Source organism: Balaenoptera acutorostrata, chromosome 18 (genome assembly GCF_949987535.1).
Source record: "Balaenoptera acutorostrata chromosome 18, mBalAcu1.1, whole genome shotgun sequence".
Lineage (NCBI taxonomy): Eukaryota > Metazoa > Chordata > Mammalia > Artiodactyla > Balaenopteridae > Balaenoptera > Balaenoptera acutorostrata.
This window is the reverse complement of record NC_080081.1, coordinates 32,304,445-32,327,546: the sequence shown is the minus strand read 5'-3', so window position 1 is coordinate 32,327,546 and position 23,102 is coordinate 32,304,445. Positions and strand designations below refer to the sequence as shown.

Genomic DNA, 23,102 nt, shown 5'->3' with positions numbered 1-23,102 from the left:
AAACCCATCAGAATGGCTTTTTTTTAAAGTCCAGAAAATAACAAGTATTAGCCAGGATGCAGAGAAACTGGACCCCTTTTGCACTGCTGATGAAAATGCAAAGTGGTGTAGCTACTGTGGTAAATGGTATAGCAAGTCCTCAAAAAATTAAACAAAGAATTACAACAATATACAGCAATTCCACTTCCAGTTATATACCCCAAAGAATTTAAAGCAGGGACTCAAAAGACATTCAAACATCCATGTTCATGTAGCATAAATACAACGTAATATTATTCAATCTCAAAAGAAGAAATCTTGACACATGCTATAATATAGATAAACGTTGAGGACATCATGCTAATTGAAATAAGCCAGACACAAAAAGACAAATAATGTATGATGCTAGTTATATGAGGTATCTAAAATAGTCAAACTCAAAACACCAGAAAGTATGGTGGTGATTGACAAGGGCTATGGGGAGAGGAATGGTTAAGTTTTATGTCACTTATATTTCACAAAAATTTAAAATAACAAAAAATAAATTTTAAGTTTAATGAAGATGTAAAAATATGATTAGAATGTAAAACTCAATACACCACACTTTTTGAATTAATCAAATTTAACAGAACAGATATAAGTTAGAACATAAAATAATTTAAAACAAATCAACAAACAATTTAGCAGATGAAAAATAGAAAATCACATTCCTCAATAGAGAAGATACCGTTATTCAAATCTCTAGGGAATATTTATAAAAGTAAATCATATACTTAGACATTAAAAAAAAAATGTTAGTGATTTAAAAATGAGAATGTTTTACAGATTACAATCTCTGAATGTAAATCAAAATTTAGATGGAAATACAAAATTGAAGACCTAAAAATAGTAATCAGAAATTTAAAAACACATTCCTAGAAATTCTTGATTCAAAGAAGAAATAAAATTACCAACTATCTAAAAACAATGAAAAGGGGAGTAATTCCTCAATAAAAACACATAGAATATAGCAAAGGATATATTCAGAACAATATTTCTAATGTCAATGCCTTCATAGTTAAAGGTTTTTTTCTTTTTTTTTGAAAAAAAGACAAAGCAAGAAGAAATAGATGAGGACAGAGAATTGAAAAAATATAAGCAAAAAGTCATGAAAAAGAAAACAAGGAAAAAGAGTAGAAATGATTTTAAAAAACCAAAAGAATTTTTATAAAAGAAAAATAATAAAACAGCAAAGCAACACATGGACCATTTATGGAAAGAACAGTTTAAAAAAAAAAAGACAATATTGGGAATAAGAAAAAAGTGTGTTACAGCAGAAATGTAATTATGCATAGGGAATACCATAATACATGTTATCCCAAGGTAACAAATTTAAAAGCCTATAAAGCAAATGGGTACATACAGATATCCAGAGATCACAGATACAGAGAAGAGACTGGTGGTTGCCAGAGGCTGAGTATGGGGGTGGGCAAAATGGGTGAAAGTGGTCAGAAAGTACAGCCTTCCAGTTATAGAATAAGTAAGTCCTGAGGATGTAATGTAAAGCTGACTACAGTTAACAGTAAGGTATCAGATTATTTGAATGTTGCTAAGAGAGTAGATCTTAAAAGTTCTCTTCACAAGAAAAAAGCGATCGTAACTATGTGTGGTGACAGATGTAAACTAAGCTTATTGTGGTAATCATTTCACAAATCACCTGAAACTAATACAATGTAATACATGGCAATTATATTCCAATATAAAATAAATAATTTTAAAAAGCAAATGGAATATTTCCTAGCCAAAACTTGATCCGAAAAGAAGCTGAAAACTTTAATGGACAGATACAGACAAAATTGGAAAAAAGATTACATATGTAATCTACCCACTGGGGTAACATAAAAAAAAAAAAAAAAACTATGATCCAGTGGTTCACACCTGAGTATTAGCCTTGAAGAGACAGTTCCAATTACAGAGCAAGGAAAGACATGAATACTTTCTAAGTTAATTTATGTATCCACCAAAATTATTATACAAAAATCTGATTCAGCACCAAGAAAAATATTATAGACCAATCTCACTTGTGAATACAGATGTACATATTCTAAATATCTTTCCAAGTTATCAAATAGAATCAAGCAAAGTTATAAAAAGTAATAAATTATTTTTTTAAAGGGTTTGCTCCTAATGCAAGGATAGTTCAATACTAGCAAATCCTCCAATGCTTGATAACAGTCAACTAAAGAAGAAAAAAAATTTTCCATCAGTAGATTATACACACACACACACACACACACACAGTCCAACAGGTATTACCAGAGGAAAAGAAAAGAATGAAATCTAAGCACATTTAAGCTAAGCAGATATAGAAAGAAAATAACTTATGTAAGATGAATACCCTACAAATTCATGATGTTTTTGAGACCAAAAAGTTTAAGTCACAAGGCAACCAGGTGAACTAGGTTCCGGTTCATAGGACTGACCCGTCATAGAGAAATAGGAATTGCCTTTGGCCATGATAATGGAAAAAGAGTGAACAGTCAGAAGAGCTTATAAGAAACACAAAACAGAAGGGTGGTTGCCAGGGTCCCAGGAGAGGGGGTAATGGAGAGGTGCTGTTCAGTGGGTACAGAGTTTCAGTTGTGCAAGATGAAAAAGTTTGAGATGTGAAGCACAACAATGTGAATACAGTTGACATGACTGAACTGTGAGTTCAAAAATAGTTAAGATGGTAAATTTTATGTTAGGTGTTTTTATTTTTACTACAATTAAAATTTTTCTTTTAATTTTTAAGCAATATAAAACCACTAAAATTGTAATAAATTTTTAAAAGCTAAATGTGGGCTAGCAAAGTCACTTAGTATCCCAGGAAGCCCCAGATGCAAGGACACGCCACAGCCACTCACCTACTCTTCTGCATAATCCTCCTCCAGGTGCTAAGACAGAAGACTAGAAAAAGAACAGGAGACCTAAGAGAGCTACTCTTGGAAGTGTTGGCATGCAGGTAGGGATCAGCTACCACTGGGGGATAAGCATAAAAACTGGCTTCATCCAAGACTCTAACATCAAATGAAGCAAAAGCCATCTGCCACAGAGAAAGGGACAGTAAATACTCCTGCTCCCTCCAGGCAAAGGTGGACTGTGCTAGAGGAGGAGAAGAAGTTATCTGCCACTGGGAGAGAGAGAGAGACCCTCTGCCTAGCCCTCTTCCGAGGTTCAAAGGATAGCAGCCGCTGAGTGAGAAACAAAAGTCATGAACACAACTGCCCTGCACTGAACACTAGGTAAAACTCATCTGCTCCTGGGGTAAGGCAAGAAACTCACTGAGGCCCACAATTCTACAGCGATACAAATAAGACATCAGCCATACTTATGTAAGAATAGAAAACTCACTGGCACAAAAGCCTACCATTGACACAAGGCAGTTTGGCTACCACAAGAGAAAGGGACAGACATGCTGACAAAGTCCCAGCTCAGACTTAGTCATCCAGGCCAGCCTAAAACTGCATCTGGTGTAGGGAAACTGAGACCCCACACACTCATCCATCCACAACTTCACCCAAACTACTTCCAAGATAGACGCAAAAAGCACAGAAAGGGGTCCCTTGTGTCACTGGAGTTCAGGAGTAGTGGGAAGTTGAGGGTATAGCAGGAACACTGAGAAGAAAAATTCTGTGGCACTCCAGGTCTCACAGAAGTCTCCAGGTAAAGCAATGCATTCCTGGAGGAACTTGAAGTCTCTGGTGATATGACACTTCACTAGCAATGACAAAGCAGTAACTCAGCACATATACTGAACAAACTCATTCATTTACCCCCCTCGACAGACACTAACACCTTGCAGAATTAGAGGCACGTCCACGTCTTAGCATAATAACTTTTTATCTCACTATGTACTATTCTTTTACATAATGTCATGCAGCCAATCAAAAATTACAAGACACCAAAACAAAGCAAGAAAAGATACCCAATGTCAAGGGATAAAGCTATCGACATAATCAGATCCTGAGATGGCAGAGATGTTGAAACTATCATATAGAGACTTTGTAATTAAGATGCTTAAAAATCTAGAGAAAAAGACAGACAACATGAATAAACAAAAATTCAGCAAAGATGTGGAAAATTTTTTTAAGTTCTATGAAAATACTAGACAAATTACTTTATCTCAAAGATGAAGAATGCTTTCACTGAGCTTACAAAAGACTAGACACAACAGGAAGAATTAGTAAATTTGAGGACAGATCAATAGAAATTATTCTGACTGAAAACTGAAGGGGGGAGTGCAGAGAATCCAAGACCTATGAAACAATATCAATTAGACTAATGTATTTGTCAAAATAGTCCACAAGAAGCAGCAGAAAGGAAGCAGAAGAAATATTCAAAAAGATAATGGGTGAAAAATTAGGAAGGACAATAAGCTACAGATCAAAGAAGCTTAGAGAACCCCAAGCAGGACAATTACAAATGATAACACACCTATGCACTTCACAGCCAAAGGTAAAAAAAAAAGTTTAAAAAAAAATCCTGAAGGCAGCCAGAGAAAAAGAGAAATATTACTTATAGAAGAACAAAAATCAGTAATAAAAGACATCTCTCAGAAACTATGTAAGCTATGGAATAATAGAGCAATATCTTTAAAGTAATGGGGAGAAAACTGTCAGCCTATAATTCAAAACCCAAATAAAATATTTCAGAAGCAAAGGCAGATAGACTTTTTCAGACAAGCAGGAGCTGAGAACAGTCACTGCCAGCAGACCTGCTCTACAAGAAATACTAAAGAAATTTCTTCAGGCAAAAGTAACATGATACTAGATAGAAACTTAGAACAAACAAAGAACGCTGGAACTAGAAAAGACATCAGTAAACACACACACACACACAAAATATACATATATGTATATATATATGTAATTGACTCTTTAAAGCAAAAATAGTATCTAGGAAATTATGGTTTATAACACGTATAAGTAAAATATATTAAGAAAATAGCATAAGCAAAGTGAGAGGAAAAAACGCCAGTATATCATTGTAAATACCTGACATCATACAGGAAGTGTGAGAAGTTAATGATGTATATTGTAAACCCTAGAGTAACCACTAAGAATATAAAACAAAGAGCTGTAATTAATAAGCCAAAAGTGAAGATAAAATAGAATATTAAAAAATACGCAAGCCCAAAGAAGGCAAGACGCAGGAAAATAATAGCAAAGAACATATGAGACAAATAGAAAGCAAATAGCAAGTTAGTAGATAGAAACCTAATCACATCAAAATGTTTAATGTAAATGATCAAATGATTCCAAGTAAAAGTTGGAGATAGTAAGATTGTATTAAAAACAGTAACACCCAATTATATGTTGTTTACACGAGAAAAAGGGGGATACTACATGATGATGTATGGGTCAATTCATGGAGAAAATATAACAATCCTAAATCTGTTTGCCTAATAACAGACCTTCAAAATACATAAACAAAAGCTGATAGAACTGAAAAAAGAATTAGAATAATTGGCAATTGAATTTAAATACTTAAACCCCACTCTCCCAAAAACCTTCAGAACAAAGAGACAAAAAAAAAAAATCAGTTAACAATGTAGAAGACCTGAAGAACATTAACCAACTTTCCAAACTGACAATTGTAGGATACAGGTTTAATATACATATAGACTGCTCTACCCAACAACGCAGGATCCACTGTTTTCAATTGTACATGTAACCTTCACCAATACTGACCACATTCTGAGCCATGAAACAAATCTCAGCAAATTTTTAAAGACCCAAAATCATACATACCCTGAAAACCATGGAATTAAACTAGAAAGCAATATCAGAAGTATATCTCAAAATGCCCAAGTATTTGAATATTAAAATACATAATTCTAAATAATCCACGGTCAAAGAAGAAATCACAATGGATATTAGAAAATCTTTTGAACTGAATAAAAATGTAAAATAACAGAGCTCAGAGTAAAATTTATAGCATTACATACATTACGTAAGAAAAAAAGGTCTCAAACCAATACTTTAAGCTTCCATCTTAAGAAACTACAAAAAGAAAAAAGTAAACCTATAACAAGCAGAAAGAAGAAAATAATAAGGATCAGGAATCAATGAATTAGAAAAAAGTAAAATACTAGAGGAAAAAATTAACGAAACCAAAAGCTGGTTCTTTCAAAACATCAATAAAATTGATAAACCTCTAGCCAAACTGATCAAGACAAAAATAGAAAAGTCACAAGTCACCAAAATCAGTAATAAAGTGTTATCAGTGCAGATCCTACAAATATTAAAAGAATAAGGTAATATGAACAACCTTATGCCAATAAATTCTATAACATATAAAAAGTCAAATTCCTTCAAAATCACAAACTAAGAAGGTTCACTCAAAAATAAATTTATAACCTGAATAGCCCTATATGCATTAAATAAATTGAAAACCTTCCTAGAAAGAAAAATAAGCCTCTAAATCCACATGAATTCTCTGGTGAATTCTTCCACACTTCCAAGGGAGAAAAAATACCAATTCTACACAAAGCTTCCCAAAAAAAGAACAGGACAGAACACTTCCCAAGTTATTTTCGGAGGCTACAAATACCCTGAAAGAAAAATCAGATAAAGACATCACAAGAATAAAAGCTAACTTTTAAAAAACTCGTAACAAAATATTAGAAAATCAAATATAGCTATACATAATAAGATAATGCATCAAGACCAAGTAAGGCTTATACAAGGAATAAGGAATGTCTGGTACAACGTTCAAAACTTGATACAGTGAATTAATTGCACTGCTTCACAAACTAAAAAAAGAAATTGTATTATCCCAATAGATATAAAATAGCCAAAAACCTATAATGTACTTAGAATTAAATTTAATTAAAGAGGAAACAATCATTACAAAAATATATTAAAATCTATTTGAAGTATAAAAAATAAGATTGAACAAATGAAAAGACAACCATATTTTTGAATTGGGATGATAAAATGAAATAACATTAGAAATAGAGATAACATTAAAATATTAATTGTCCCCAGATTATATATAAATTTAGTGTAATTAAAATCACAATAGGGTTTCTATGTATCTTTTGCCCAGGGGAGGTGAACAATGAATACAATATTCCTAAGATATGAACCCTAGTTGTATGTCTGAGAATATCTAAGAAAATCAGTTTTAAAAGAAAAAAAACCCGGTACTAGAAGATGTGACACATATATACAATGGAATATTACTCAGCCATAAAAAGAAACGAAATTACGTTATTTGTAATGAGGTGGATGGACCTAGAGACTGTCATACAGAGTGAAGTAAGTCAGAAAGAGAAAAGCAAATACCATATGTTAACACATATATATGGAATCTAAAAAAGCAAAAACAAAAAGGTTCTGAAGAACCTAGGGGCAGGACAGGAATAAAGACGCAGACGTAGAGAATGGACTTGAGGACACAGGGAGGGGGAAGGGTAAGCTGGGACGAAGTGAGAGAGTGGCATGGACATATATACACTACCAAGTGTAAAATAGATAGCTAGTGGGAAGCAGCCGCATAGCACAGGGAGATCAGCTCCGTGCTTTGTGTCCACCTAGAGGGGTGGGGTAGGGAGGGTGGGAGGGAGACGCAAGAGGGAGGAGATATGGGGATATAAGTATACATATAGCTGATTCACTTTGTTATACATCAGCAACTAACACACCATTGTAAAGCAATTATACTCCAATAAAGATGTTAAAAAAAAAAACCCCAGTACTATCATAGGGTATACGAAAACAACTGTGTAATTTACATTTACTGGGAAAGGGATACATTACCTTAAAAATGGTTCTGATACAATGGACTGGATATGCATCTGAAAGTAAGTAAAAGTGGACCCCCTCCCTCCCCTCTCATACCACATATACAACTAAAAATTCCAAATGGACTGAAGATAAGATCAAAGTGGAAAGAAAAATTAAATCTAAGTATAGGACATTACATGTCTATTTTATCAATGGAGAAAGTCTTTTAAAAACATAAAACAAAAACAGTAAACCAGAGAAACAGAGAGGAAAAAAATTGATTATATTAAAATTTTAAATCTTAGGGACTTCCCTGGTAGTGCAGTGGTTAAGAATCCACCTGCCAATGCAGGGGACACGGGTTCGAGCCCTGGTCCGGGAAGATCCCACATGCCGCGGAGCAACTAAGCCCGTGTGCCACAACTACTGAGCCCACGTGCCACAACTACTGAAGCCCACGCGCCTAGAGCCCGTGCTCTGCAACAAAAGAAGCCACCGCAATGAGAAGCCTGCACAGCGTAAGGAAGAGTAGCCTCCACTCACTGCAACTAGAGAAAGCCCGCATGCAACAACGAAGACCCAACAAAGCCAAAAATAAATAAATAAAATTTTTTTAAAATTTAAATGTTAACATATCAAAAGATATTTCTTAAACAGACAAGAGACCAAAGATTAGTTTTTGAAAAAATTATCTGCAATGCAGGCATCAGACAAATGGTTAATAGCTGTAATATATAAATAACTCTCACAAAAGGATAATAACCAAATAGAAAAATGAACAAAGAATAAAGGGCAACACTTAGAAGAAGAGCAATTTACCTACAAACACAGGAAAAGACGCTCCAGGTCACTAGAAGTCATGAAATAATAACTGAAGTTAACAATGAGATACCACTACACAACTATCATACTAGAAAAGTGTCATTCATCTATTGCTGATGGAGTTTAAGGGAAAGGGTATTGCCCTGCATTGCTGGTGGCAACATTTTGAATCAATAACGCCACCCTGGTGGTGATCGATCCCATAAGTCTGTAATATAAAGATATTTATTACAATATTGGTTTTAGTAGCAAAACCTGGAAACAAAGTATTGCCCATCAGTAAGTTAACAGTTAAGACTATAAAATAACCATACCTTGCAATATATGCAACAGTTTTGTTTTTAATGGATTAGAGTTGTTGCAGCTAAGTGGAAGGATTTCCCTTAGGCAGGACGAAATGAAAAAAAAAAGAGTCTCCAAAAAAAAATCTCATTTTTGTAAAAGTGATCAAAAAACCGTGTGTGCAGATGCATCTATAACACTTATGGATATGGAGAAAAATATTAAGATACATAATACTGATAGTTATGATGAGGGTTATGAGGGAATATAATGCTATTGTTGGCTAGAGGAAGAAGGGAAGCCAAGTAAAAAAAAAGAGAAAGGAGTTCACTATAAAATCAAGTTTAAAGTCTCCACACACGTGTACCTACTTTTATCAGAGAGAGAGATCTGTAAACCCTGCCCAACAAGTGAGTTTCTGCAAAACACAGCTTATTTCCTATAGATCTTAAGTGGTAATCCTTTGAAAAACTAAGTCATAAAGGTTAAGAATAAATTCACATGTAAATATTATAAATATCTAGCTTTGAGTTGGTTGTAAACATTAAATAATACCTTTAAAATGTATATACACATTTTATGTACAGTAAATGTGCAATATACATTTTTGAAAGAGAAAACACTCAGAAAACCACGTTTAAATGGAAAAAGGTTTTCCAATAAAACTGAAAGTACTTAAAAGAGACTATAATATAAATCTAAGAATATCTAGTGTATTATTTTTAGGCACATAAAAGATCTATATGAAGAAAATAAACTGAAGCAGAATACACTAGCATGGCCCTTCCTTCAGGCTTAACTGTGCTGCTTTTTCCCCAATCTGCCTATACGTTGGGACAAAGCCCATGTTCTATTTATCTTAGTATTCTCAGCACCTAATATAAGCCCTGCTATGTGCCAAGTGATGAAGCATCTCCCTAATTTTCTTCAGAGTATGGATGCATTCCAATTGCACAGTCTCTTCTAGGATTAATTGGGTTGATCTCTCCAAGCTGTTATATTTGGGGTTTTATATACCCCTTTAAAGTACGTTTTGGAAGGAGATAAGAATTCATCCAATAATATTCACTGAGCAGCACCTCTTTTGCGCAATGTGGACTTTCAAAATGTTGGCTTATTAAGACTAAATGAAAGTTAGGAAGACAGCAGTGGAATGAAATGGGAACAAATTATTTTACTGGGGTTGGAAATCAAGGTTCTAGTTTTGACTTGGCTACCTTCTAGTTATTTTACCTTCACTGTGTCCAATCTACCTTATAGGATTGTCAGGATGAAACTAAAACCACTCTGTAAACCACCAACCATTAAGAAATTCTTTTTTTGCTGGCCCCTACTTCTCAAGTATTCTAAACTGTCTTAATTACAAAGCTACTTATACATAAAACACAACTGCTTCAGCCTGGAGCCTTGGTATAGTCCCAATATACTCCACAGAAAGTTCAGTGGACAATAAAAATACCATCAATGCTCTTTATAGACTCATTAAGAGTTCATTTGTTTCTTATTATACAATCTCTCAAAATGAAGTATTTCGTGTGTTTGCTTAAGTGTCCTGTATTTATACCTACAGCAGAACAGCTAATGCACATTCCAGAGGATATCACTCTTTAAATATTCAACCACTCTACTGTAAAGTTCCTTTCTAAATATCCCTTCAACTGACTCTGACCTTCTGTAAAACTGATCAGTTTTCAAGTTTTCCCTTCCATTTTTCTTACATAGAAAAAAAAAGATTTTATTCCTATATGTAAAGGCTTTTGGTCAAGGCTAAAATTCCCAACATTTATAAATAAAACATACATCAAACCTCTTCAGCAATATGCAAAAATTTTATTAGATAACTTCATATAAAGTGTACTTCTAAATTTTTATTAATCAACCATCATTATTTTTGTTTATCCAAATAAACCTTCTCTAAATTCACTGTAACACTGTGTGCCCTACTAGCCAAGCATATCCTGGGATCTATTTTTGGAAAAGAAAATTTTCTGGTGATACAGCAAATGATAGAAGTTTGCCAAAACACCATAAAGCCATCAGCTCTAAAAGATAACAGAAAAAGAGGTGTGAAATCACCACAGATGCCAAAATAGCTGTTTTTAATTTGCTCTCTTCCACTTGCAGGTTTGCTGTTTCTTTTCTATAAAACGTAAAACTTTTTCCATGAAGGATTTGTGCCACCTATCCACTGAAACCTTGAAACCTTTGATATCCCAGCTAGGAGCAATTTTTCTCCCCTGCCTTTTGTTTAAGCATCTTATAGCACTTGATGCATGTATCACAAATTACTTTGAATTATAATTTTCTACAGAAGTCTTACCTCTCCTACTTGATTTTCAGCTCATTGGTGATGTCCTACCCATTTTCATATACAATTCCAGATACATGGTAGGAGCTAAATAAGCATAAGTCCAATGAGAAAGTAAGGCATTTTTTATACAGATAATATTTTTTATTAATTTTATTATGCCTCTGACTTTAATCGCTTTATCAAACAGAATGCATACTGGCCAGAATTTATTGGTCTACTATTAACATTGTGGAACATCCTGTAGCAGCTGCCTCCTAAAATAATTTTTTGGATTAAGTCTCTTAAACACAGAATTGGCTTCTACACTGAAGTAAATATTCTAGTAAAGGTATTCTAGTAAATGTATATCAATATCATCTACAAATAAAACAGCCTCTAAAGACAATATTTATTTGTACAATACCCCCATTCTTTTGCTCTAATTATCTACGATAAGACTAACTGGAATAGCATATTTAATGCTGAAGGGAGGTAAGAGTAACACAGAGGACAGTTCAAAGGTTTTCCAGTCTTCAAATCTTTGCTTTAAAGCTAACTGGTTATTGATAATGATGGCATTACTCTGTGAAAATCAGTTTCCACATCTATAAAATAGAAACCATAATACCATACACATGTACTCAATGGATATTTAATAAAGGAAGGGAGGAAGGAATCTCATGTTTCTAATATATAATGCACTCCAGCAAACTTGTACAAAACTCAAATATGTGTAAGTCAAGGGCCTAGACTGACATTTTAAAGGACACCCATTCCCAGAGACAAAGGAATATTACAAAATCTGTAATTATACACAATCTATTAGTGTCATTAAAAACAGATGTATAGCATTTTGTATGTTCTGTCATCTTACTATTTTTTACAATTCATTAGCTTACCTCCACTAAGCACTTTCAATAAAGATTCACCAGTTTTCAGCACACCTGATGATGTCTTTGTCTCAACTGGATAATAAGCCCTGTTTCTCAAAACCAGAATCAAGATTTTCATTCTCCCCTTTTTCTACTCAGTTTGTTAATGCAAGGCAAAAAAACAGTAAAATTCACAAATAATTTTCGAAATTATTATCAAAAATGGCAGAATCAGGGCTGGGGGGAGGGGAAAGACTGTTACATGGCCCCATCTTACAAGAGCTTAAAAAAATGCATTCATTCATGAACTGATGACGTCCATAAGTCAAAATCCAGTGTACAAAAGGTATTTCGGCGGTCTCCACATAGAGTATTCAAAGTGTCAATTATTTGAAAGTCAACTAGACATGCGTGTTTACTAAACAGTACATATTAAATAACCTAAGGGACTTCCCTGGCAGTCCAGTGGTTAAGACTTCGCCTTCCAACGCAGGGGGTGTGGGTTCGATCCCTGGTCGGGGAGCTAAGATCCCACATGCCTCTCAGCCAAAACACCAAAAACATAAACCAGAAGCAATATTGTAACAAATTCAATAAAGACTTAAAAAAATGGTCCACATCCCAAAAAAATCTTTACAGTAAATAAACAAGCTAAGAAATGGAAAGCACAGTGCCTAATTTCTGTATTATAGTAGCTGCACAATAAATAGTAGTTGTTTTGTTGCTGCTATTCATTCTCAGTGGCTGCTTTTAAGAGAGGCATCGATATACTGGAAGAGATGAAAGTTTTTTTCTTCCAGTTTTATTGAGATATAACTGATATACAGCACTGTGTAAGTTTAAAGTATAACATACACCATGAAATGATTACCACAGTAAATTTAGTAAACATCCAACATCTCATACAGATACCAAAACATAAGAAAAAGAAATTTTTTCCTTGTGATGAGAACTCTTAGGATTTACTCTCTTAACTCTCCTATATAACATACAGCAGTATTAATTATATTTATCGTGTTGTATGTTACATCCCTAGTACTTATTTGTCTTATAACTGGAAGTTTGTACCTTTTGAGCAGACTAATATTTACTGAGCACTAAGTATGTACAAGGTTCTATATACCGGATGCTTTGCAGGCATTACCACAATTCTGATCCTCAAAAACGTTCTGCAATGTTGACATTATTTGTTCTTGTTTTTGTTTTTATTTACCAATGAGTAAACTAAGACTTGCAGAAGCAACTTGCCCAGTTAGACGGCTAAAACCTGGGTAGCTTAAGGTTTCGAATCCAGTAGTATTTAACTCCACTGCAAGGCTTCATGTGGCAAGGAGAAAAAAAATTTTCAGGAAAATGTAGTGAATTGTGGAATGGTTAATAGACATGAATATATTGACTAGAGATGAAAAGGCAAGGGGAAATGACCATGATATTTGGCACTTAGCTACTGAAAGGGTAGTCACATGGGCTGTACTCCTCAATTTGTTCCTTCAGTAAGTATTTTAGCACTATATGATCAACCACTATGTTAGAAGCCACGAAAGTAACTATGAAGAAGATTCATTTCCTGCTCTCAAGGGGCTTATTATTGGGAAGGGACAAGACAAATCAACAAGCAATTACACCAGAAGGAACATCGTGTGCTATGGGGCCATAGATTACAGGCTGGAACCTGGTGTATTCTTCAAGCAAGGGATGGTAAATAAGAGTCCCACAGAAGGTGATGTTTACAGTGGTAGTTGTAACGTGAACAGGAGGTAGGCAAGGTGTATGTGTGACACGGAAAGAGTTATATTGATGAGCTAGCTTGAGTCTGTTTCTTTGCTACTGCAAGCATAGCAGTGTGCAGTGTGAAAAACAATTGTTTCTTAACTGGAGAAAATGTAGCTGGGGAGAAATTATGTAAACTATTATTGTTCTTAATTTTCTCACAAATGTGTGTGTGTTTAAAAAATGTACATGGCGGAAAATGTGTGCATATAAAAAAATGTGTGCAATAAATTTTCAAATATCCATTTAAGATCCCCATCATCTACCTTCCTTTATTGTTCACGTGTTGTACTGCAGCAACATCTGAGTCTAACCAAGAGACTAAACCATAAATCAGACATAACTTAATCAACAGAATCTTGGCTTAACTAGGGATTTGAAGTTCAATAGGCTGTTCTAAATTATAGTACAACAGCACAAATTTAATGATTCCATAAAAAAAAAACATTAAGGGCATTTTCAATGACCAGTCGATAGAGGTTTCAGTTGACTCACTGAAGAAGTAGCCTGGAGGATTATAATCTCTAAATAATCCTTGCTGATCTTTATTTTCTATTTTCTATAAATGATCATGGAAACTGTATTTTCATGTATTTTTCTTTGGAAAAGCTCAGATACTTCACCTGCATTATATAAATGTTAACAGTCAGTAACTTTTATAACAGCTACATAAAAACTTTTTTTAAGAGTGACTTGATCTCAAGGTCATAGAGCAAATCTCTGGTGAGACAGGAATGGAATTCATGACCTTTGACTGCCAGGAGTTTTCTACCCACACTCGGAAATTCCTTCTCCATAAGCGTAATTTATATGCTCACTTTGAGAGGCTGGAAAGTTCATCCCTTTTAGGGCAGGGGGTGGGGGGATGGGGAGGTAGTGGTTTTCCTGTCAAATCAGTTGCCACACCAATACTTTACAGTTTTACAAAGTGATTTTTACCTACATTATTTCATCTTACCCTCACCACAGCCCTGTAAACTGCATATGATTTTTCCCATTTCACAGACTCAGAGGAGTGAAGAAATTTAACAAAGGTCATCCAGAGTTAGTAAGCAAGAGAGCCAGGCTCAAACTGCAACATCTCTGCTTAAATCAGTCCTGATTCCAGGATGTATAATCTTAGCAGACACCCGATTATGAAATGAATGAAGGTTTTCTTTACAGTTATTTATTTCATTTTTTACAATCATTTACCTTGGTTGTCATTTAAGTCTGTTGGTTTGTTTTCTTTGGGGCAGGGTTGTTTTCATGTTTTAAGTCTGCTTGTTAAACTAAAGTGAAAACAGTATTACTAAACATAGAATTTGAAAAAACAAACTCTGCCTGTTCTTCTCCTTTTTTATGCAAGTGGGAAGGGGGCTTTTTACCATGATTCGTGGTCATAACGTACACGGTTTATGTATGAGGTATGTACCTATACAGGTAGAGAATATAAAAACTCACATTCATAAATATAAATACTATGTATGTACACATATATATGTACATACCTAAAATAGTGGCTATATTTTTATATATGGTATATACATACACATCATGCCAGTAATTATTGTGAAAAGCCATATATACTGTTAAGCACGGTGAATGTAGCACGTGAAACACAATTCCTGGCTGTGGAGGCCAACAAGTTGTGATAGTGGCAGCTTCTATGGCCTCTGATGGGGGTGGGAAAACTACCCCAAAGCTCTGTAGTTTTTCCACTCGTCTTCCACGCCGGAATACAGCAGCAAGGGCTTTCTGCTACTGCATCCGTACCTAAAAAGCAACACTGTTTGGACCAGTCCAATTACTATGCTTTTAGTAAAAATTCAAAAATATATACCATTCAATTAGCCACAAAATTAAAAGTATGACTTTGAGTTGGAAAAAAAGACAGGAGGAAAGCCCGTCCCAGAGCAGAATTCTTTGACTGAATATCCTATAATCTACTGCCAGACCAAAACAAATTTTCATGGAGCAACAGAACTACTCAAGTAGCCACTTTGATGACAATAAACACCCCAAAGCGAAAAATCCTTTTGTAACATAATTACTGAGAATATATAGAGAAAGTAACCATTTAATCCACAGCATGTGTTCCCTACCGCAAGAACTCAAAAGCTGACATCAGATGGGGTTTCGCTGCTCTAGGGCCTGACAATGGATTCTGGCCAGCTGAAGTCACACAGTTCTCTGGAAGGGCTTGGGATCTAGAAACCAAGCAGGTCTCACAGAGCCTAAGGCTGTTGCCCTTCTGGGCACAGGGGAGGTCCATCTGTTTACTTGCCTTTTGATTTGGGGAGCCCTGGTGGCGGTGGATGACTTAAGGCTGTGGTTATAGGGTGTTGCCAGGGATTTAATCTGAATATTTTCACCCTTACATTTTGTCCATACTTAAGACTGAAAGGCGTGCATAATGTGTAGGCTGAAAAAATAAATAAACGTGAATTTTAAAATGGAAAATAAACGAACACTGGGCAAAAATACAGATATTTCCACTCCAGTACCACGCGGTATTTTCAAAATGTAAATGACAAAGGTGAGCCACTGCCATCTATTTTAGGAGTTATTTACAAAAATGAAAGTTGTTTTCTAAAAGAAAAAGATAACCATGGCGTTGATTCTGAATAAAACTCTTTGGAGATTTTGAGCTCTTGTTCATTAATCAACATGGAAGCACAAGCGAGGAAACTTATTTATCCAAAAAAAAGAATAACTTTTCAAATAACTTTGTGCCACTTCTAGTTTTGCAGAATACAAACTACTTTGTATTAATACACAGATCACCTACAGCTAGATTTATGAAGTTGACACTAAGAGGACTGTTACTCTCACAATATAAAGAAAACAAACCATTTGACACCCCCAATTTAATGTGATTAGTCTCATATTAATTCGCAGAAATATGAAATTCCACACTTTCCATTTTGTACCATGACGAAAATACCCAAGACGTTTATATGTTCGACTAGTTAACAACATCACCTCGCTGGTCAAGTTACTCAATACTCTAGATTAACCAACACTGGCTTGAGTTCAAAATGCCCTCATATGGGCCTAGAGGCCTAAGCACTTATGTCATCTTTATGGGGATAGAAAACACACCTATATTTAAGAGCAAATTATTTCATTACGTTGATAGCAGCCTGCTTCATGATATGACATCTAAAACTCACTCTGAGTCTGCTGAAGTGCATGTTTACCTTTCCCAGGAGGCCGGAAAGTAATTCCCGAGGGACACAGATTTTTTTTAAAACGACCAGAACACCAATGCTATTACATCCCTGATGGGTGCTCTTCGGAATGACCGTCAAGCATCCTGATTTGTTTTTCCCTTGGTCTGGGGAGAGAGAGCGCACCACTGTTCGCAGTCCCTCCCTTTCTGTACACACATAGGCTGCAGCTGTAGTAAACAAGCGCCAGCCAAGAGTTGCTAAGGTCAAGGTCTCAAATGCTATACCAGGACCAATTTTCTCCCAAATGACATTCAGTTGTGGAAAAGGAATTTTCTGGAGGAAAAAAAAATATTAAGGGCCCATTAGCGCAACAATTTTCATTCAGTAAATAGTAATTCAACGCATTCCAAAATAAAGTTTAGCTGACAGAAGTTTCTTTTAAATATGCATTACTAAGTAATAGATAAATAACTGAAGCACTTCAAAAATAAACAGAAACCCCTCAAGGATGTTTCTTTACCTCACACAGCTATAGTAGTTTTAGTGCATAAATGATTAAAATTTCATGTGAAAGCATCCCAACTTTTACCAGCGTAAGTATATTTCATAATAGTTATGAATTATAAGGTAAAAATAACAAACCTCTTCCCTAACTACATTACAAATTTCTGTCAATTCTTGTATGTTCAAAACCCTCTCTCCCCAACTCGGAGGAGCTTAACCCACTCTAATTGACCAGGCTGCAGCCATAAAGATGTAACTTATGCAACCGAATGTTTGTCCTTCAACAACCTATTTCTAAGCTTCTAAAGTTAAACATTTTCTAGCCTAAAAGTATACCCCTTTATCACAACCAATTTCTATGTGGTTTTTAAAAATGTAAACAAAATCTGAATGAGGTCTGCAAATAGCACAATCAGGCTTTTTTTTTTTTTTTTAAGGTGAGGGGTCATTGTTTTTACTGAATGCCAATTCCATAGAGCATTTCTTAGAAGATGGAATACACCCACCCTTCAAAGTGACCACTCCTATTCCCCATCACAAGCTGCTGCCCGTTAAAAGCCACCAAATTTATTTCAAAGCGTTAACTTATCTAAACAACTCTATCCTCCAGTAAGAAAAGGGCATGAAGGCGTCTAGGTGGATTTGCAGAATGACGTGCGTTGATTGGCAGATGTCTACCGAAGCCACTAGATGCACACGCACTAAACGTAAATAGAGCCGCCCCTCTCCCTGGTGTTACAGGGAAACTGAGAGAATATTAAAGCTGATTTAAAATAAAATATCCGAGTGCTCGGCTGAGGATTCTATTAGCCAGTGGAATTGCTTAAAACAATCCATACAGCACGACACTTAAACCATCTGTACAGTTAAAATTAGAGAGCCGACAATACTAACCACACAAACTGTTTATCCAGATTACACATTCCGTTGTACTAATACTCTTTAACTCAACACAGTCAGCTTTTATCAGCTGAATAAAGGCTGTTACTATTAAAGTATGCAAAACTCGAAGCGCAGGGTGAAGGGGGTTGGGAAGCTGCAGGGCATATAACAAAGGAATTGGTACTTTTTCCAAGCATTTGCCTCAAATACACTTCGAAACAGAACTGTTGAGTGCACCCCACCCTTTTCCCCAAAGATAAAAGTTTTCAAAGTTCTAATAGGCAGTTCTCTACCCAACAAAAGCAGGATTGATTCTCCCCGTAGGGAAGCATCTAACGCGAACACCAACTAATGTCGCGGAGGTCAAGTCCGAGTCCTCGGAGCGAGCCTCTTAAGGCAAGAAGTGGCTGCCAGGCCGGCTCCGCGGGCTTCCCGGCCCGGGTGGCCCTGCAAAGTTGCCCCTTGTCAACTCCGGTCAGGCCCCCCGTAATTGAAAATAACAGCCACGGGCCAGTCCCTGGCTACTTCCAGGGACCAGGCACTGTAGCAAGTGACAGTTACACATCATTACGACCAGAGACAATAATGAATGTAGCACCAGGACCACTATTCATGCCAGCAGTGTCATCTCCGCCTTAACCCCTTCCCCTCCGCTCTCTCCAGTGCACACCCAAGCCCACAAGGCCCGGTGCGGCAGCTCTTCACCCAACTCGCTCTATTCCTGGGGGCACACTACTTCCACAAGCCCCCCCCCCAATTCAGCCCTGGTGTTTTATTTCTCATCCTTGGCAACTGTCAGGCAAGCACTGCAACCAACAATTCCACTAGGGGTAGAAAAACATTTGCTTAATTCACGCTACTTGATAAGTTCTTTTTAAAAAAAAATTGCGGGGGGGGAGAGAAACCTTCTTTCTTCTCCACGAATCCAACCGACGCTACTTGCTCTGCAGTAGCATCGCCCTCCCTCGGCCCCCCTCCCGCTTCCCAACACTTTCCCCCTTTACGAACACAGACCAACCAAAATGATTTAACTTGAGCAGATGACAGAAGGAAAATAAAACATGTTAAGAGAATACGGTCTGATCTGGGATGGCACAAAAAAAAAAAAAAAGAGGAGGGGGTTGTTTATTTTGATAAGAAACGGAATCGGCACAGACCTGAACAGAAGCTGCAGAGCAGGAGAAATTGTTTTCTTTCCCTCACACAGAGTCCCCCTCTCTCTCTCCCTTTCTCTCTCGCTCTCACACGCGCGCGCGCGCGCACACTCACACACACACACGGCGTCACCCGCGCACACTCACACGCACACTCGCACACGCACACGCACGGGCAGAGTCTCTCAGCTGCTCTCTGCAGTTCTCAGGAAATGAATGGGGGGCAACCCAGGGAACTGTTGTACTTGCAAATGACTTACCCGGATCACATGATGCGCTAAATGTAGGGTGGGCCAGTGGGTGGAGGCTGCCGAGACGCGAGCCCGGGTCTAGCGGGGGGAGCCTCGCCAGGCCCGCATCGAATTACCCCGGGGCCCAGCCGAGGGGGTTGCAAGACGCCGCTTCTCCTCCCTTGCAGCCCGCAGCTCAGGAAACCGGAGAGGCGCGGAGGGGGGGAGGGTTGGGGGAGCGGGGTGGGGGGGAGGTGAAAACACCAAACCCCCAAACAAAAGAGCTCCGGGTCCTCCTCCCCCGAAACAAAGCCCCGCCGCTGCGGGCGAGCCCCGGGGTGGGGCCGAGGGCGGGGGCGGCGGCGGGGAGGGGCTCGCTCAGCAGGCGCTAAGTCGCTTTATTGCCATAAAATGGGGCCCCCGAGCCGCTCCGCCCGAGGATTAGGAGGCGGGCTCTGAGTGTGATGGTTGAAATCCCCTGTGGGAAACTAACCCCTCCCCGCTCGCAGAGGTAGAAGGCAACACCCACTGCCCGGCCCTCGCCTCGGCGCCCGGGCCGCCGGCTGGGGGGTGGGTCCGCGGAACCTCCACCCCGCCCCACCCCTGCCCCCGCCCCCCGGCCTCGGCCGCGGCGGAGCTTCCCGATCACCTGCACCACCTTGCTGCGGCACCCAAAATAACCTACACATGGCCAACGCCGCTTTGGGAGCCGCGGGGAGAGGGGTGCCGGCGGGGCCTCGCGGCGGGAGGAACCCCCGATTTCAACTCGTCTGGAGAGGACTCGCGCGGAGACGCGAGAAAGTCCCCTCTTTTGTGTCAGCGCGCTAGGCAGCCTTAGGAGGGGAATTCGGAGACAAATAAAGCGCGGAGCCCGCTCGGCCCACAGCCCCCGCCGCTCCTCTACCCTCCCCTCCCGCCCGGGTGGAAGCGTGCAGGGAGGGGGCCGGGGGCCCGAGCCGTCCCCGCGGCTCACCCACCAGCTAACTTGGAAAGGTGTGGGCGGAGCCGGCTCCGGCGGCCGGCGGACGCTGCGGGACCGCTCGCGGGGACCGCCCCCGGACGCCGGGCATCGCCCGCGCCGGGCAACAATGGGGTCCCGGCCCGGGCAGGCGGTGCCCTGCGCGCGGGGTTGCGTGCGAGGCTGGGCTGGGCGGAGGGCCGCACGCGGAAGGCGGGGGAAGCATTGTTTGGGTTCTGGAGCGACGCACGTTGCGGGCTAGGCGGGGGCGTCCTCCCTCCCAGCGGTTCACCTTGGCGGGATGAATGGGGGCGAGGCGGAGCCGCCCGGCCGGCTCGGGAGCCCGGGGAGAAGGGGCGTTCGCCCTCGCTCGGAATTTAGGCAGGCGGGCGGACTTGCGGGCGGGAGGGGCAGGAAGCAGGAGCTGCAGACCCGGAGCGAGGAGCGGCTGGAGAGGGAAGTCAGGCACCACCCCCCACCCCGCCCCGCCCCGCCCTGCGCCCCGAGATGCGGGCGGCCAGGAGCCGCGTCCTTCACGCCCTTCCCGGGGGCCCCTCCCTCCCCGCCTCCGCGCCCGGGGGAGCGGATCGGCGCGATTCTGGGGCGGGAGGGGGAGGAGGCAGCCCGTGCGGCCCGGCGTTCCCGCGGTGGCCCCGAGGGCGCGGGGTCAGCGCGGCGCTGGAGGGTCGGCGGGGGCGGAAGCCGGCGCGCAGGGCTGGGAGCGGGCGGGCCGGGCGCGGCGGGCCGAGGTGGCGATCGCGTGCGCCACTTTCTTGCAAAGCTGCGTGAGCGCGCTGGGGCGCCCAGGCCGCCGGACACCCCGGCGCGGCGCCCCTGAGCCCGCCCCGCGTGGGAAACCGCCCCGGCCGTGGGAAGGCCGCGAAAAGGAAGTTTACATTAAGGGAAGAGAGATTCGCCAAGTGTGGCACGAAGTAGGGTGGGAAGAAAAAGGAGGCAGAGGCCGAGAAACAGGAAATGAGAGTGAAGGGACGAGTTCTAGCCAGGAAAAGCCATGTTCTACATTTTCTGTGGCATTTTCCAAACACTTCTAGAGGCCCGGTGTGCGTTATGAATGAAAACAAAGGCAGCGCACTGCCTGGCGTGCTGTCTACCTCCTGCCACGTTCTGTAGGTGAGGAAGATGGGCAAGGTGGTCCAGACCGGAGCACAGCCCACTTCTAGTCCTGACGGGATGAATCAGTGGGCCTGCGCCTGAGAAATCAGGATTAAGAGGAGGGGGTCTGTCCTGGTGTTAGGGTGTCGAAGAACAAATAAGTGAAGGTGGCCGAAAATTGTGCCCCACTCCTTAAGCGAAGTATCCTTAGACTAGGAAAGCACCGCGAGCGGGAAGGCGATGGAAGCCCACATCCGAAGACGTGGGTGCGGCAAGGGAATCAGGAAGCCCAAAGGAAGATGGAAACTGGGGGCTGAGGGGCCCTCCATGGGGTGGGGTCTCTTCCGGGGAAAGCAGCCCCGGACCCCACCCCCTGGCCTGATCCTGGGCGCCGGGTAAACAGCCCTTTACATTCCTCTACCTCTGGATAAAAACAACATGAAAAGACAAGTTTGAAAAACCGTAGAACATCAACAGATGCACAGCATTTAAACGGAAAACTTGCCTCTACTGGAAACTGTAAAGTTTTCCTCTAGGTGGGGCAGGGAGTGAAAGAAGTGAGTTTAACTGTTAAGAGTGGAAGGATGCTATAAGACATGATGTCATCGTGGCAGTTCTTGTACTAACAGCTCTTTCTCAGAGAGAGCTGAGTGGCGGACTTACCATAAATATATTCTAGAGCAAGTGCTTCTGCACGTGGAAACGTATTCCAGACTGCACTTCCTTCCTGTGGCTCCAGCCATAGGCATGTTAATAGAATGATGAAAGATAGAAAACAAAGTACGGGGCTTCCCTGGTGGCTCAGTGGTTAAGAATCCGCCTCCAAATGCAGGGGACACGGGTTCCAGTCCTGGTCCGGGAAGATACCACGTGCTGCGGAGCGACTAAGCCCGTGCGCCACAACCACTGAGCCTGTGCTGTAGAGCCTGGGAGGCACAACTACTGAGCCCGCTCGCCTAGAGCCCGTGTTCCGCAGCAAGAGAAGCCACCACGATGAGAAGCCCGCGCACCGACACAGAGTACCCCCGTTCGCTGCAACTAGAGAAAGCCTGCATGCAGCAATGAAGACCCAACGCAGCCAAAAATATATAAAATAAATAAATTTATTTTTAAAAAAAGAAAACAAAGTACAAGAATCCATTCCAGAGGGATAAGGAAAATAGAGATAGGTCAAGGTTAATATCTAGAAACTGTATAGTGTGGTTAAAAGAGAGAAGTATATCAAGTATTAGGAAAAAAAATACTAGCAGATTTTGTTAAATTGTTGACATAAGAAGGAATAGAAATGTTAAATTAAGGCAACTCCCCAGATAGAAACAGGAAAAGGTTTAAGAGAGAGA

The 23,102-nt window shown here is 39.9% G+C and overlaps 1 protein-coding gene across 3 annotated transcripts in view; it reads right to left on the bottom strand.

Moving 5' to 3' along the window:
* KLF12 (KLF transcription factor 12) overlaps positions 1 to 21,062 on the bottom strand; it is a 478,511-nt gene extending 457,449 nt beyond the window's left edge. Inside the window, exon 1 of one of the 3 annotated variants that reach the window (XM_057532951.1) lies at positions 20,942 to 21,062. The gene's annotated coding sequence lies outside the window, so the exon portion shown is untranslated. Of the gene's footprint in view, positions 1 to 19,464; positions 19,651 to 19,721; positions 20,210 to 20,941 lie in introns of those variants that run through there. The other 2 variants (XM_007186207.3, XM_007186206.3) reach the window with 2 other exon arrangements.
* Between the last annotated feature and the right edge of the window lie 2,040 nt (positions 21,063 to 23,102).